The sequence below is a fragment of the Artemia sp. Qi Xiang Cuo genome, chromosome 18 (assembly GCF_049724085.1).
Source record: "Artemia sp. Qi Xiang Cuo chromosome 18, ASM4972408v1, whole genome shotgun sequence".
NCBI classification, from domain to species: domain Eukaryota; kingdom Metazoa; phylum Arthropoda; class Branchiopoda; order Anostraca; family Artemiidae; genus Artemia; species Artemia sp. Qi Xiang Cuo.
This window is the reverse complement of record NC_142811.1, coordinates 46735004-46752517: the sequence shown is the minus strand read 5'-3', so window position 1 is coordinate 46752517 and position 17514 is coordinate 46735004. Positions and strand designations below refer to the sequence as shown.

At 35.3% G+C, this 17514-nt stretch overlaps 1 pseudogene; it reads right to left on the bottom strand.

The window, feature by feature from the left end:
• Positions 1–211: 211 nt before the first annotated feature.
• Positions 212–17514, bottom strand: part of LOC148941567 (beta-1,3-galactosyltransferase 1-like) — a 24703-nt pseudogene continuing 7400 nt past the window's right edge.

Here is a 17514-nt window from a genome sequence, read left to right as displayed (position 1 = left end):
CTCAACCTGTTTTTTATTAAATCCCCTGAAATTGGGAAAGAACAACGTTTTTCGCACAGCTTACGGTTTGAAATACGGTCAGTCAGACGGTTACCCAAAACAGTCCATAAACAGTTTGGTTGTTTCAATTGACTAAGTGGAAAAATTTAAAAACAACAAGACATGTAAAACACAGGTAAACTTAAAAAATTTGTGGTAACCAAGCTGTTCTCTAATTATAATTTAGTGTTTTAATAGGATTTAATTTTCTCAGTTTAGAAGTGTTTTAATTACACTTGGTGACTTTCATTGTTTGAAAATCTGGTGTCTCACATTCAATAGCAGGTTGCTGTTGGTTGAGTTGACTCCATAGAAATTTTATATCAGAAGGTTTCATTTCAATTATAAAAACATATTTTTTGTATTCACAAGCTTTGATCTCCCTTTTAAAATAAGTATAAAGACCAAAATGAACTGGGGAAATGTTTAATTTCTTAGCAACAACACCTGTTAAAAACATATCTTCCACGTGCACTAAGGGTGTTGATAACGCAGTTTTGTAGAGGCTCTGAATTATATTCCCACTCAAAACATATGCAGCGCCTGACGTGTAAGGAGGATACACAGAGCCTGGAAAAACATCATAAGGCATGTACCATTTTGAAGAATTAGAGCGAATTGGCTGTCCATAGCAATTCAAGTTGCCACCAATCAACATTTTCTTACCATGTATGTTCAGAAAACTCAATAAATTATCCAAATTTAAATAAACATCATCGTCAACTTTTACCACATATTCAGCTTCCCTGCAATATCTTGCAACCCATTTCAAAAGCATAACTGACTTGAGAGTAAGATTCTGGTAATTATCAATAAAGTCCTCTTGTATAATGTCATTATAAGCATTGCTCTCGGCTAAAATTTGGCTTTCGAGACTAGAATTTAGAGGTTTCCCAACAATGAAAGCTAAAACTAAGTTGTATCCTTTATAATTATAATTTTTAAAAGCAGAGCCCCATGTTTCACGAATAACAGAACGTTTATCGAAATTGACAAAAGCAGATGGGACAATGACTAGTATGAATGGCATCGCTGTCTTACATAGACCTTCGTTGGGAATAATGGCTGTAATTTTTTCTGGCATGATGTACTTGCTTAAGTCACGACTGTAGTTAAGATTCAAAGGAGCTCCTTCTAAACAGTAAACAAAGAATATTAATTGTAAAAATAGTCTCATTTGATACTAATAAATATTTCTTTCACAGTGAAACTACCCTCAAAGCAATTTCAAGTTAGTTTAGCGTCATTTATAAATTAGCATGATATTAAACTAGCAGTAAAAAATAAGGACTTTTTTAAATATATTGTTGAGAATACTTTTGCAATTTTGAATTAATTTCTAACACTAAAAGAATATCTTGAAGACAAATTTGACATACTTATTTCAAAAACTCAACCTCCTTTCCACGACGTACAAATAATAGTTCAATATCCTTTTATTTAGCAGTTGACTTTCATTTGTACAAATTTAACATTAATCAGAAAAGCCAAAAAGTACAAGTATTAAACCGATGCAAGAATTTACAGATTTTTTTGAAAGTAATGATAAGGCACTAGAAATTTAGGGTTCAACAGATTTATAGATGCATGTAAGCAATGCTGAAAAAGTTCTAATAATAACACACTACTGTAAAAGTATATTTATTATGTAAATTTAAAGTATAAAAAAAGACCTGAAATCCAAAAAATCATATTATTTTGAAACACAACCAGCAACATTCGAGTTGTAATGGCAAAAAATTCTTGGCTTGAAAAACAATGAAAATTGTTTTTTTTGTGTGGGTAGCTCTGATGCGTCCCGTTTTTTCTGTTTTATTTCTCTCCACTGCATGCAGTACACTAAAACACCATGGAGAACGGTTTAAAGGCTCATATTACAGGAAACAGCTATATGTAGTGGCTTTTGTACGTAACAAAACTAAAAATTTTAAATAATAAAATAATGCTTCTTCATATAATAATGATGAATGATGTCATAACCGTAGGTTACAACCATAAATGACGTTACAGTAAAACTGTATGTCTGTAATAATTTGACAAGATATAGATTAATATGGGCAGGAGTTCATCAATTACTATAATCTTTCTTCTGGCAAAAAACAACAAATTTTACATTTTTGCAGATAGGAGCTTGAAACCCCTACAGTATGGTTCTCTGATACGCTGAATCTGATGGTGTGATTTTCATTAAGGTTTTGTGACTTTTAAAAGGTGTTTTTCCCTTTTATTGGTAATAGGGCAAATTTTCCCAGGCACATCTGAATAAAAGATGCGCCGAAACTTTTTTTGAATGTTCGTCTTGGGAAATGATGGGTGGGCTTCTATTTCAATTCAAATAAGCCCCGATCAAGAGTTTATGCGACCACCCATTCCATAAAAACCTTATATGTCTCCAGGGCATAGCTTACAGCCCTTACTCCAGGGCTCTGGGGGTTGTTTCAACCGTGTAGGCATTTTCATGTATTCCTTGGACTATTTTGAACCAAATGGCTATTTTAAAATTTAAATAAAATGTGTGTGGTGAAAAGAAGAGTAGTTGGAGGGGGGAGGGGCTAGTTGCCCTCCTTCACTTTGTACTCTTAAAAGGGAACCGCCGTCCCCAGGCTCTGGTGACTTGTACAAAACCATTAACATAAGCATTGTTATATGATCTCTGGACTATTTTGAATAAAATCGTTATTTCAAAATTTCTATTGGACACATTTTGAGAAAACACAACATGTGTGGGTGTGTGTGGGGGGGTAGCTTTCATCCGATCACTTCGACTCTTAAATAGAACAGTAAAAATTCTGATTACAAATCTAATGAGCCCCCTCCGAAGTATATGCGACCACCTTTTCTATAAAAACCTTATGTGCCCTTGGGAAAAAACTTACAACCCTTGCCCTGAGGGCTGTGGGGGGGGGGGAGGAATTGTCAAGCTCAAAGGCATAATTTGCAGACCCTTCAACTAGGTTGAAGAAGTTACTATCTCAAAATTTTTGATTGGATATGCTTAAGGAAATGATGAGCAGAGAGGGCTGGCTGCTCTCAAATCACTTTTGACTCTTAAAAAGGGCACTACAATTTCCCATTTCAAATCAAACGGGCCCAATCTGAAGTTTATACGACCAGACATTCCATAGAAACATTATATGCCTACAGGACGTAACTTATAACACTTGCCTCAGGGCTCTGGGGGCTGTTTCAACCCTGTAGGCATTTTCATGTGTTCTTTGGACTATTTTGAACCAAATGGCTATTTCACAATTTCAATAAAATAAGTGTGGTGAAAAGAAAAGTAGTTGGGGGGGCTAGTTGCCCTCCTTCACTTTTAACTCTTAAAAGGGAATCGTTGCCCCCAGGCTCTGGTGGCCTTTATTAAACCCTTAAGCATTGATATATGATCTCTGGACTATTTTGAATAAAATTGTTATCTCAAAATTTCTATTGGACACATTTTGTGAAAACACAACGTGTATGTGTTTTTTTTGGGGAGGATAGCTGCCGTTCGATCGCTTTGACTCTTAAAAAGAACAGTAGAAATTCTGATTACAAATCTAATGAGCCCCCTCCGAAGTATATGCGACCACCCTTTCTATAAGAACCTTATATTCCCCAAAGCAGAACTTGCAACCCTTGCCCTGAGGGCTGTGGGGGGGGAGTTTCATGCTCAAAGGCATAATTTGCAGACCCTTCAACTAGATATGTTTTCTGGACTATTTTGAACAAAATTACTATTTCTCAATTTGAGTCATTCGCGTTTTGTGAAAAAAAGGGGTGTCGTATTTTTTTGTGGGGGGGGGGGGCTAGTTGCCCTCCATCCCTTTTGAATTTTCCCTCCATCCCTTTCCAAATTTCCTTCAGACGAATTTCGAGAAAATATGACGTCAGGAGGGATAGCTGCACTCCAATCACTTTGACTCTTAAAAGTACATTGAAACTTCTGATTACCAATCAAAGTGACCCCTCCAAAGTTTGTACGACCGCCCTTTATATAAAAACCTTTTAGGCCTCGAGGGTATAAGTTATGACCCTGGCCCGGCGGGCGCTGGGGGGGGGGTCGTCCTCAAAGACATAATTCAAAGTTCGTTCATTAGTATAATATTAATACAAATTATGTAATTATTGCAATAAACGATTATTCACACAAACAATTAAATTATATATTGACAGATCGACCTTTAAATTTGAAGCAAGAATGATAGTCTAAATAATTGTTATTTATTCTGCAAATAATGTTTTAAAGTTGTTGCAGTGCCAGTTGCAACAAAGTAAAGAACGTACTCTGGCCCATAGTAACTGATAGTCTAAAAACATACTTGAAAAAAATGAGCCTAAACTGCCATTTGAAGCTGATTTAGGAATGGTAACTATTACTTGGTTTAACCTTGTGGTAGCAACTTCTTATGAAAACAAATTTGCAAAAATTTTGAAAATCAGCCTGATAGTCCAAAAAAATGTGTCAGATTGAATGGAACCTGAACCATTCGAATCACCATTAGTGTTGGGTGATATTGGATATCAAAATCGGTATATCGATATATCGCACCAAATATCGATATTGAATATTGAAACATAAATATTGATATCGAAAACGATATTATTTCGGTCTTTTCTGGTATCTACCGGTGAACATCCATCAGAAAAGATACAACATAGAAAATTATTTTGCAAATGGCAAAGAAGAAGAATAATGTATTCAATATACTGACTCATATATGAAGATACACAATGCATAGCTGTATCCACAAGAAAGCATAGCCCTTTCTGAAACTACGTTCAGTCAGGTTGGGCTCTCAAATGTTGTTGACAACCTCCAAAAGCTTGGCTAGATAAAACACCTCCTAGACTTATAGGCCTTGTTGAGATCACACTCGTCAAAATCCCCACATACCTCAATCCGCGTTTCTAGAAATTATAAATTACCCCTGACGATCCTCTCCAAGCTGAAAGTAGTATAGCAAGGGACATGGATTGGTCCTTTCTGATATTACTGTAAATTCCTAACAAATATAGTTAAAAAAAGCATCTATATAATGATTCCTTTTATTACTTCAGTTACTATGGGCTACAGTTCGTTCCTTAATGTATTCGTTCTTTACTATGAAACTCGTTACCACGAGCTGTTTGATAAATGACACCATTTATGATTGATCATTTAAGTAATGATTATAATAACTTTATATTCGTTCTTTATTATAATACTATGGGTTACAGTTCGTTCCTTATTATAATATATTACAAACAGGAAAAAGCCTACTGCTTTTTCTTCTTTGAAATAGTAAGAGACGAACGTCAAACGATCAAGTAGCTAACTAAGTCCAATGTATGCAATAAGTTTTTATTCCAATGATCGTCTTTTAATGTAGAATTAATTTTGTTAATTACAAAAGGTTTCTATATACAGCAGTTTCTTTTAAAATGAGCCATTACACAGCTCTTTATTATGACCACGAATCGTTTGATTTCATACTTAAGTTACTATGGGTTACAGTTCGTTCCTTATTCTATTTTGGAGCTATGGGTTTTTATATTTCTTAACATTGGACGTGATCGTCTCTTACTAGGTCGCTAGCTACCGCTGCAACCCGGAAATATTTGATGAAACTTACATATTCTGCATTTACGATGAACCCTATCGATCCTTTTATGTACTTGTAGCTACCTCTGGCGCCACTGTTTATCAGTTACTATTGGCGAGAGATCGTTCTTTACTGTAACTACCCCTAGAACCATCATATATCAGTTACTATGAGCGAGAGATCGTTATTTACTGTAAATTGATACAGCACTATAACCTTAGCTCGCTTGAGAGATTCAGGAAAAATTCCTATCTCAAAAGACAGATTGACAAGCTTAGCCACTGGTGACAGAATAGATGGGAGAATGGCACGGATAACCCTTGTAGGAATTCTGTGTGGCCCTGAAAACGATGATCCTTTAAGAGTATCAAATCTTACCGCTGGTATACGACTATGTTTGAAAGACTGCAGTGTGAAAAGACATCAAAAATGCAGTTTTTGGTAGAAAAATTTATTCTCTTTTAGAAATAATTTATTTTAGTTACAAAAGGTTTTTAACCCAATTAATTTCCTTTAAAATGAGCTATTGAACAACCCTCTACGATGTTCCAGTGCCAAGCTATCTCTGGAAACAAAGAAAAGAGAAAAAAAGAAAAAAATATCCCGTTTGTGGAGAATAACGTGGTAAAAGTCAATTTGCTTGATTTTCAAGCCAATATATTTTCTTTGTTATTCAAGCCAAAGGGCGGTAAGTTTCCTTTATAGAGGTTTCGGACAAGGCGGTTCTAATGGTGTACTTTTTGTTTTGATCTGACTCCTCTGTTAGGAACTATGGGTTTTTATATTTCTTAACATTGGACGTGATCGTCTCTTACTAGGTTGCTAGCTACCGCTGCAACCCGGAAACGTTATGACATCAAAAAAAGTTTAAATTGTCTGAGTTTAGAAGACAAGCGACAATAAGAATTTATCTACAGAAGCCTGTCGCATGCCCCTTACTTTTGTTAAAAAAAAAAAGGTTCGGAAATATGTATTTCATAATGACGAAAGATAAGCCGAGGTGTAACGAACCCAACAAATGAAAATGATTGCGATGATGATTGGATTTTGGATTTGGACATAGATAAGGTCATGAATACCTACCATACTTTTGAAAATCAAAAATATGGACTGGATAAATCGTTGGAAGAAAAAGATGTTTTTGTCCCGCAACCTGAACAATTAAAAGAAACAAAAGGTTCGGCGATAAGTCTTTCATGATTAAAAAAGACAAGCCAAGGCAAAAGAATAAGTTTTTGTACCACCACCTGAGCAAGTAAAAGAAATAAAGGTTGTCGTCAATGCCATCCATACCTTTGAAAATAAAAAAAAACCTGTACTAGATAAATTGTTGGAAGAAAGAGAAGTTTTTATCCCAACACCTGAATAATTGAAAGAAACAAAGGTTCGGCGAATTTTCTTTCATAATAACAAAAGACAAGACAAAAGTTAAAGGTCCAATAAAAAAAAAAATGCAATTTTACAAGGGCAACACTTCTAATTTAAGGTCCATTTGGACGTCATGACATCAAGAAAAGGCTCAAGGTGTCTGCGTTTAGAAGACAAGCGACAGTGAAAATCTATATCTAGAAGTCTAACCCCGTGCCGAGTCCTGGGAGCCGGTGACGACGTCGCCGGGCTCCCGGTACTCGGCGGACGGCATGCTTCTATAAATGATTTTGTTTGTCACTTTACTTCTAAATGCAGACAAATTGAGCCTTTTTTTGATGTCATGACGTCCAAATGGACCATTTGGCTCAAAATAGTCCAAGGAACACATGAAAATGCCTATAGGGTTGAAACAACCCCAAAAGCCCTGGCGTAAGGGCTGTAAGCTATGCCCTGGAGACATATAAGGTTTTTATGGAATGGGTGGTCGCATAAACTTTAGATCGGGGCTTATTTGATTTGAAATAGAAGGTTATATTGCCCTGTTTAAGAGTCGACAGGGATTTGAGAACAACAATCCCCGCCACCCATTATTTCCCAAGACGAACATTCAAAAAAAATTTCGGCACATCTTTTTTTCAGCATTGTTGAAAGGTCAATAATTATATGTTTGGGAATGTCAACCCCCCTCCCCTAAGGCTTCTGGGTAGGGGCTGTAAGTTAGGCAATTGGTTCACTGTTTACATATAGTATACGTTATTCAGAAAAGATATGCAAGTTCGACTCCTACTTTCCCAAAATACGACGGGCATTCAGTGGAGTCTTTCGGGGAGCTTGGAGGGGAGTGTTAAACTAAATGGTACAATCTCTTTATATGGGCCTTTCTAAAAAGTCAAGTTTGATTAATGCTAATGAAACGAAAAAAATAGGATGACAATATAATAGTTTAGCAACAAATTTTGGCTATATATTTGCACATTAGGGGGAGTGGGGGGCAAAGCATATCCTATATTAAATACGTAACCTACCCTAATTCCCTTTCCCCCCCCCCCAAAAAAAAAAAAAACAAAAAACAACACTTTAAATATCTTAAAACCACCCTATACAATGAATTTCTCTATAGTGGTGTATTGAATCATCTCGTAAAAACGGATTTTTCATTGCGTCTCTCCCATTTGACGGTAGTATCTCTTGTTGGACTTCTTTAGAGAGGCCCATATAAAGGGATTGTACCAACTAAACCAAACCATATTATGTAATGCATATGGGTTATCAAAAGAGCGTGGCGAAGGAATGACTGAGTATACTAATTTAGAACTTTCAGGAAATGATAAGGGAGATGTTCAATCGACCAAAAAGGCAATATTTTAATACTACTGCTATTACATCTACCACTACTTCTACTGCTACCACAACTACTACAACTACTACTACCAATACTATCACTAAAATTACTATTTCTGTAGAGAGTATTACTAAGGCTGAATTTGACAGGAAAGTTACCCGCCCCCCCCCCCCCCCAAAAAAAAAATTGTTCACTTCAAATTGTTGATAGAAATATATTGACAGAAACCCTCGCATATCACCTTATGAATTAACAACTAAATGAAATCAGTAGTAAGCTACAAATAGGTTCGACTGTGCCCACTGAAATCATGACTTATTTGTCTGGTGTAGGAATCGAGGGTGAAGTCTGAGATTTCCTCCGATGCTGTAGCCATCAGAACCAATATGTCAATGATATTATTATTTTCTTAGAAATACGATCGAAGCAATAGGTTTCATGCATTTGCTATGCCATTTAATTTTATATGTTGGAATATCATGTATCATCTTTAGTTTTAAGAAATACCCCTCCCTACTAGCTGTTTTTGAACATTTTAATTCAAATCGTGAAATATTTTTGAACCTGGACCTTCAGGGGACGGTAAAGAGCAGTTTCAAAACTAAATAGTGTAAAAACAATGCCTTTGAATGGTTTGCGTGCTTAGCCCTTAGGCGATTCTTTCTTTTTTTTATTTCTTACATTACATTTTAATTTTTTTTTGGAGGGGGGGCTTAGCATTATATTTTTGGAATAAATCGATGCTAAAAAATTATTCATAGAAATATAGCCAAAAACAAAATGATTTCCTACGATGCTGTAGCCATCTGATCCAGCATATCAATGATATTATTATTTTCTTTGAAATACATTCTAAACAATAGGTTTCATGCATTTTCTATGCAATTGAATTGTATGTGTTTGTACATCATGTATCATTTTTAGTTTAAAAGAATTCCTTCCCTACTAGTTGTTCTTGAACCTTTTAATTCAATTTATGAATTATTTTTGAATCTGGACATTTAGAGGACGGTAAAGAGAAATATCAAAACTAAAAAATATATAAACGATGCCTTTGAATGGTTTGCGTGCTTAGCCTTTTAGGCAAATCTTATATATTTTTGATTCCGAACATATTATTTTTTATAACTGAAGTTTTTTCACTGAACGTTTTTCAAGTCCTTGGCACCTTTCCAGGGCACTTGTCAAGGCCATACACTAGGGATTGGGCCTTTCTAGTATCACTGTAAATTCTTAACAAATATAGTTAAAATAATAATCTATATAATGATTCATTTTATTACTTCAGTTACTATTGGGCTACAGTTTGTTCCTTAATATAAACGTCATGACATCAAGAAAAGGCTCAAATTGTCTGCGTTTAGAAGACAAGCGACAATGAGAAACTATTTAAAGAAGCCCGTTGCTCGCCCCATACCTTTGCTAAAAAAAACAAAGGTTCGGCAATATGTATTTCATAATAAAGAAAGATAAGCCGAGATGTAAAGAACCAAAAATATGAAAATGATTACGATGATGATTTGGTTTTGGATTTTGACATGGATAAGGTCACCAATACCTACCATACTTTTGAAAATCAAAAGTATGGACTGGATAAATCGTTGGAAGAAAAAGATGTTTTTGTCCCACCACCTGAACAATTAAAAGAAACAAAAGGTTCGGCGATGCGTCTTTCATAGTGACAAACGACAGGCCAAGGCAAATGAAGAAGTGTTTGTACCACCACCTCAGCAAGTAAAAGACACAAAGGTTGTCATCAATGCCTTTCCAACCTTTGAAAATCAAAAACCTGGACTAGATAAATTGTTGGAAGAAAGAGAAGTTTTTGCCAGCAACTAAAATTTTCCCACCAAATGGTAGGTTTGGATTTGCAATGGACCGCAACAGCTGATCCATATTTTATAAGCCATACTTGGGAAGCACAGATTTTTTGTCAAGTAGGAAAACATCTACTTAAGCTAATTCTAAAGCTCTGTTGAACCAGGTATTATGCAGGAAACAGAATCTGAGGAAATTGGAACTTTCAAGCCGAAGGGCTTGTGTGTTGTTAGTCCAAATGACAATCAAAAAGAGCACTAGTTCTCTCAATTTTCAATCAAATGAGCACACGGGGTTGAACTGGTAAACACTGTCGGAAATCACCTCCAGCAACTATAAATTTCCCACCAAATGGTAGGTTTGGATTTGCAATGGACAGCGACAACTGATCCATATTTTATAAGCATTACTTGGGATGCACGGGTGTTTTGTCAAGTAGAAAAACATCTACTTGAGATAATTCTAAACCTCTGCTTGAATCAGGTATTATACAGGATACAGAATCTGAGGAAAGTGGAACTTTCAAGCCGAAGATCTTGTGTGGTGTTAGTCCTAATGGCAATAAGGTTACTGCTATCCTGTATAAGCCTTTCATTGTACTTTTTAATTTTTTCCACACAGAATTTTATACAAGATGTTATAAAGAAATGTTTTTACCGGTACCACCTTGTCCATCTATGAAAAAAACTTTTTTCCCAAATATAATTAGGATTATTGAAAGCCAGTAAAATATTGTTAACTGTTTCAAGCTGTTTCCCTTTTTGAAGCCGATACATACTATCATCAGTAACAACTGACTCACTAGAATTTGGAAATTCCAAGCCTTGGTCATTTTCATAGGTCTCAAGGTTGTCCATGCCGTATCGCTCGACCCAAAAACTAAAATTGTGACCTTCTGTTGCCATCCTCTTTAACTTCGATGCAATAATACGACAAGCACGCTTTACTACAAGATCTTTAGATAGATTATTTCGTCTTGCATGCAAGATGAGACCTTCTGCCAACTGATTTTTGAATGTTTCCCAAACAGCTTTCTGATCTGTAGGATCACCAAAAACGAGAATATGTTTGAAGAGTATTCGCATTACAGAAGGCATTTTGGACAGTGCAGATTCTTCTAGGGTGTCGAACCACTGTTTATCGTCTAATGCAAGGCCATGATCAAGGCATGCTTTTTTGTATGTGGAATATACAACGTTATCAACTGTTTTAGGATCTTCAAAACTCGTTGCGTTCTTAACATGATACAAATGTACTTGTAAATAGAAGTAGTCGATAAAAGCTACAAAATTTACTTTGTGAATTCGCCCAATGTAACTTAATCGACGGATTCTTTGTTCCGATCCACTGGTATTGCTATTTCATTTATAGTGTTCAAGCATTTCCCAATAACAGAGAAATTCCTTCTTTTTCATTTCTTTTAACTTCTTGTTGTGTTGAAATACGGTTCCAATATTGAGCCTTGTTGTCCAACAAGGGCGGATCCAGGACTTTTTTCGGGGGGGGGGGGTACTAATTTTTGACTTTTTCGGGGAGGGGGGGGGGGTTTACTAATTTTTGACTCAGTTTTCAACTAATTTAACTGATTTTTACCTAGGTTTTACTAATTTTCGACTTATTTTCGACTCGGTCAAAATTTCGGGGGGGGGGGGGGTTCAAACTGGGTAACCCCCCCCCCCTGGATACGGCCTTGTTGTCCAATATCTGCCAAATCTTCTTGTACTTGGCCGACATTGAGCATTAGATAAAGTCCTGGCAAATGAACATTTAAACGTTGAACGACATGGTTCTTTTTCATGACCCTTTCTGACGCCCACCATTAGCCCAAACACATCCAATCAAAATTTTGAAATAGCCATTTTTCCAATGTAGTAGAAAGTTAAAAAAAATTAGGCCTTTAAGGATGACAACCCCCACCCAACAGCCTTCAGGGCAAGGGTTTTAAATTATGCCCTTGGAGTATATAAGGCTTTTATAGAAAGCGGTGTTGTAGAAACTTAAAAAAGTACTCATTCGATTGGAAGTTGAGAGAGCTAGTGCTCTTTTTAATTGCTATTTGGACTAACAACACACAAGACCTTCGGCTTGAAAGTTTCAATTTCCTCAGATTCTCTTTCCTGGCTTCAAAAAGGGAAACAGCTTGAAACAGTTGACAATATTTTACTGGCTGTCAATGATCCTAATTATTTTTGGGAGAGAAATTTTTTTCATAGATGGACCAAGTGGCACCTTAAAAACATTTGTTTATAAGACCTTGTATCAAATTCTGCGTGGAAAAAATTATAAAGTACAATGTGAGGCTTATGCATGATAGCAGCAACCTTATTGCCATTAGAAATAACAACACACAAGACCTTCGGCTTGTAAGTTCCACTTTCCTCAGATTCTGTTTCCTGTATAATACCGTTGTTCAAGCAGAGATTTAGAATTAGCTCAAGTAGATGTCACAGTAATATTAGGAAGGCCTAATCCATAGTGTATAGCCTTGTAAAGTGCCCTGGAAAGGTGCCAAGGACTTGAAAAGAAGCTCAGTGAAAAAACTTCAGTTAAAAAAAAAATTAATATGTTCAGAATCAAAAATATATAAGATTTGCCTCAAAGACCAAGCACGCAAATCATTCAAAGGCATCGTTTATATATTTCTTAGTTTTGATATTTCTCTTTACCGTCCGCTGAACGTCCAGGATCAAAAAAATTCATGAATTGAATTAAAAGGTTCAAGAACAACTAGTGGGGGGGGGATTTTTTTAAACTAAAAATGATACAAGACGTACAAACACATACAATTCAATGGCATACCAAATGCATGAAACCTATTGCTTAGAATATATTTCTAAGAAAATAATAATATCATTGATATGCTGGATCAGATGGCTACAGCATCGTAGGAAATCATTTTGTTTTTGGCTATATTTCTATGAATAATTTTTTAGCATCGACTTATTCCAAAAATATAATTCTAAAACCCCTCCACCTCTCCCAAAAAAAAAAAAATTAAATGTGAGGAATAAAAAAAAGAGTAAGATTCGCCTCAAGGGCTAAGCTCGCAAACCATTCAAGGGCATTGTTTATACACTATTTAGTTTTGATACTACTACTCTTTACCGTCCCCTGGAGGTCCAGGTTCAAAAATATTTCGCGAATTGAAATAAAATGTTCAAGAACAACTAGTAGGGAGGGGAATTTTTTTAAACTAAAGATAAAACATGCTATTCAAACACATACAATTCAATGGCATAGCAAATGCATGAAACATTTTGTTTAGATGGTATTTCTAAGAGCATAATAACATCATTGACATGTCAGTTCTGATAGCTACAGCATCGTAGGAAATCTCAGACCTCAAACTCGATTCATACACCAGACAAATAATTCATGATTTTAGTGGGCAAGGTCAGACCTATTTATAGCTTACTTCTGATTTCATTTAACTGTTAATCCATAAGGTGATATGCGAGGGTTTCTGTCAATATATTTCTATGAAAAATATTTTAGCATCAAATAATTCCAAAAAAAAATTATAAGTCTCCTCCCTCCACCCAAAAAAAACTTAAATGTGAAGAATCAAAAATAAATAAGATTCGCCTCAAGGGCTAAGCTGTGACATTTTGTTTTTGGCTTAGACTTTTTTTCTTTGCGAATTATTTTAAAACGTGATAAAAGTTTGGAAAAACTTCAGTTCAAAAAAAAATAACAAAAACTTATGAATCCTAGAAATAGTGTCAATACGAAACAAAAGGTACACTATTAGAACCACCTTGTCGGAAGCTCCTATATAGGAAACTTCCAGTCTCTTGGCTTGACAAAGAAAGAAAATAGGTTGGCTTGAAAAATAAGAAAAGTGGCTTGAACTACAATATTCTGTATTGACAGCATCTTTTTTCTATTGTTGTTTGGGTGGTCAGATCGCTTGTGTCCCAGTCTCATTCTAAAGAGCACATCAAACTGCCTCTGTGGACCAGCTTTCACATTTTTTCCCCAATTTCCATGAACTTTTGACGAAACGACTAGACTATATCGCGTAATGCATAGTAAATTTCTTGAAGGACGAATGTTTAGCTTTTCGCCAAGACATTATAAATATAGGTAAAGAAGCAAAAAAAAGGCCTCCACGAAGGCCACAAGGTATCTTCTTCTATTTCAGTTTTTTTTTCTCCGGCACAAGCGGGTCACTGAAATATCTTTGTTTTTTATTTTCAGTAGTAAGAGAGGTGCTGATTTCAAATATACATGTACTTACACAAGCCTGAGGCATGGATATGCGTGTAGTTTAACCGGTACATTGGCTTACCACGGGTCAGTCACCTATTACTACGAACGATACTTGGCTTTGCAGACGGGTTTTTATGAGGTAGCAGCCATTTTTTTGGTGTCAAACGGTGAGAGAGCGGTGGTTAGTCTATATAGAGTAACTTGATTACTTTTTTTTTTTTTTTAAACTTGGCTACGTATGATGTACTCGAGCAAAAACTCTATAAGATGTTCACACACTACATTCCAATCTGTCATTATGTTTTAAGACATTGATTATAGTACATTACATTTTATTAACTTTGAAAACAATGGATTTGTCAATTTTCAATGTGAGTACACTTTCACTCTATATTTGGTATTTTGGTAAGGCTGTTTATTTAATATAATGCGCTCAGGGTAGCCCCCCCTTCTATACTTTTTATGTTTATCAAATTGATGAATATGAAGGTAAACTTTATTACTTGTAACAAAAAGGCAAGTTTCAATTATATATACTGATCTTTTTTTTGTGTAATTTGGTTATTTTTACTGAAAATATCTCACTCGCTTCAAGTAAATTCTTAAACTTTGTTGCTAGATAAATGTGAAAGGCCCCCTTTTTACATTCCGTTTCCTTAATTTTACAGCTTTGTCCTTCCCACGTGGTCACATGCTATAGTGTCATTCAATTAATTTGTGGCTCTTAAAAGGGCTGTTGGTTAATTTGGGGTAAGGCCAGAGTTAGATTCACTAAAGCCTAGTGTCATTCAATTAAGTTGTGGCCCTTACCAGAGCTGTGGGTAAATTTGGGGTAGGAACAAAGTGAGAGTAACGTCATCCTGGGGTAATGTTTTAGTCTTTTTGTAGGGAAAGACCGCGCGAGTGTTGGGCAAAATGCCTCCTCGGGCACTGGTAACCCCAGACTAGGGATTCTTCAGCTTTTCGTAGTGTCTCATGTCCCGCGGACGGTGTAAAGGTCTGAGGTTGCTCGATTAATATGAAATGGGAAGTAAATTTTTGTTACTAGGCTAATGTAAAATGGAAATTCCTCTGAAATATAAGAATTACTAAACTTTATTTAGATTTTGTTGGGTAAGAATTCTTACTAAAGGTGGAGGGAAAAATCCCGCCGCCCCCCTCCCCGATCAATTGTGGGTAAAATAATTTTGGAATAAATAATTATGAAAATTAGAATAGTAACTTTTTCTTTTAGCGTGAATCTCTTTGAGACATGTCAAGTCGTATTAAATCCGCTATAGTTTCTTTTTCCATAATTCGATATCCTTTACAATATATTGAGTCAGTAGGTGCGGCTGTAGTATTTAATTACGATCATCGGCCGGATGTATGTCTTTTGAAAAATCAAATACATATTTGTGACCTATCTTAGTTGCCTTAAAACACATTATTCAATTTGTTTAATCCGTCGTTATGGTCTGTATTGGTCTTAGACCGGCTCGAGGGCAATTGGCATATTCCTCGAAGTGTCATTTCTACTGGAAAATACTTAACTTTCAATTCAAAATCCCTCCTCCGATGAAAGAAAACCCCTCCCCCATCAATTGTGGATAAAATAATTTTGTAATAAATAATTTTGAAAATTAGAATTTTGAATTTTTCTGCTCTATTTACGAGATTTCAGACATTTCAATTCTTCTTCCAGCCGCGCAATTTTCTTCTTCAAAGATTCTACCTCTGTTTCAAGATCTTGATTCCGTAGTTACTTCTTTATTATGTAATTTAGATCAGCGTCCTTGTTTATGTATTTGGAAATTTTAAAAAATTATTTGGGGCCAATATTATTTTTCTTTTATCACATTATTTACTTGGTATAAGTGTATTTTCTTTATTTTTTTTATAGGCAGTTTGCATATTCCTATGAAGTGTATTTATACTGGAAAATACTTAACTTTCAGAACAAAATCCCTCCTCCGATGAGAGAAACACCCCCCCCCCATCAAGGGTGGGTAAACAAATTGTTTAAAAAATAAATTTGGAAATTATAATTTGTAATATTTATTCTATATTTACGAGACTTAAGACATTTCAATTCTTTCTCCAGAAGCGCAATTGTCTTCTTAAAAGATTCTATCACCGTTTCAAGATCTTGATTCAGGAGTCGCGTCTTTATTCTGTAATTTCGATTCGCGGCCTTATTTATTTATTTTATAAATTCAAAAAAATATTTTGGACCTATATAATTTTTCTTTTAGCCCATTATTTACTTGTGATAAGCTTTCTGTCGTTTCTTGATTGTTTTTAAAGGCAATTGACATATTCCTAGGAAGTTTTTGTATACTTAAAAATACTTAACTTTCAATTCAAAATCCCTCCTCCGCTTACCCGGGGGTGCTAATTTTCATTATTTAAAAGGGGTTTTTTTTTTGTTTTTTTTTTCATGATAAATATTGCCCTTTCTTTTATGAAGAGAGTGATTGCATTTACCCCTTTTTGAATACGAAAACAATGTGAAACGAATAAACATCGATGCAACTTGTAAGGCCCTCCAAAGTCAAATATACTGGTCTAAGTTTAAACGGTTTTGACAAGCACAATCCTCCGCACCATTTAATGGCAGGAGCCCTCTAACACCAGTGAAAGCTCTACGCAAGCTGGGAGGAAATTCAAGAGCAAGTTGGATGCTTCACATAATGCCTCAGACCAGACTTCTCAAGATCGTGAGGTTAACCCCCTTCATGCTTTGCCAGGGACCTCAGGTTTAGAAGCCCAGTCAGAATTCGTAAGCGTATATACATATAATTCTTTTCTTTCTGTATTTTAAAAAATAAGTTATATTTTCTCTAGTAGATAATTTTGATGAGCAAAACTTAGATTTGTTTCTAAAATATTCTATAATAATAATAATCCCATTTCAATTTCGTTCATTAGCCAAATTGTCATTATACCAAGGAATACTTATAACACTGAAATAGCTTATCATACATTTCTAAAGAATCTTACCTGTAACTTCTCTCTTTTAAGGCAAGGTGTTTTCTTATGCAATAATACAATTATTTGCTTAAAAAAAATAAGTATATAAAAAAAAACGATTCGCTATGTTACAGTTGGAAACCACTCTTAAAACTGATAAATGTTTTTGCAATAAGCTTTCGCACATATACGGGCTCTAATCAAAATGTCCCATCC